Source organism: Egretta garzetta, unplaced genomic scaffold (assembly GCF_000687185.1).
Source record: "Egretta garzetta isolate BGI_Z169 unplaced genomic scaffold, ASM68718v1 scaffold14, whole genome shotgun sequence".
NCBI classification, from domain to species: Eukaryota; Metazoa; Chordata; class Aves; order Pelecaniformes; family Ardeidae; genus Egretta; species Egretta garzetta.
In genome coordinates this window covers 6,668,710-6,669,178 of record NW_009259588.1, presented here as the reverse complement: position 1 = coordinate 6,669,178, position 469 = coordinate 6,668,710, and the positions used below count along the sequence as shown (strand labels likewise).

General features: G+C 56.1%; 1 protein-coding gene across 4 annotated transcripts in view; it reads left to right on the top strand.

Moving 5' to 3' along the window:
• Positions 1-171: 171 nt before the first annotated feature.
• The window catches only part of ATXN1 (ataxin 1), a 228,012-nt gene continuing 227,714 nt past the window's right edge, over positions 172-469 (top strand). For all 4 annotated transcript variants that reach the window (XM_035893514.1, XM_035893509.1, XM_035893510.1 and 1 more), the window contains exon 1: positions 172-305. The gene's annotated coding sequence lies outside the window, so the exon portion shown is untranslated. The remainder of the gene's footprint in view (positions 306-469) is intronic.

The following is a 469-nucleotide window of genomic DNA, read 5'->3' as shown; positions in this document are numbered from 1 at the left end:
AAGTAGGATCCTTGAGCTGTTGCAGAGGCAGCCAACTGCTCCATATTTGGCTCCTATCACCCATTTACATGCTGGAGAGCGGAGAGGGAGCGAGCGCTGTACCGCAGACATCATTTCTACTACAGTGGTGGAGACATCCCGGACCTGTGTCATTGCAGGGGGAAGGAAAAAAAAAAACAAAAACCAACCAAAAACCAAACAAACAAAAAAGCAGACCCAAGCCCCGTGATCCGCTAGGAAGACATTTGTGTGCGAGTCTCTCTCTGACCCCCCCCCGCCAACCCCACCTCCACTGACACTTTACAGTAAGTGCCTTTTTCTTCCTCCTCTGCTTTTTGCCTCCCCCCTCCCCGGCTTCTTCCCTTGTTTAGACTGCAAACCGCCGGCGATTTCCAGCTGGAAAAACACGGGGCCGGGGGGGAGGGGAGCGAGCGCACTGCCCACCCCGCCGCGGGGCTACAGCCCGCCG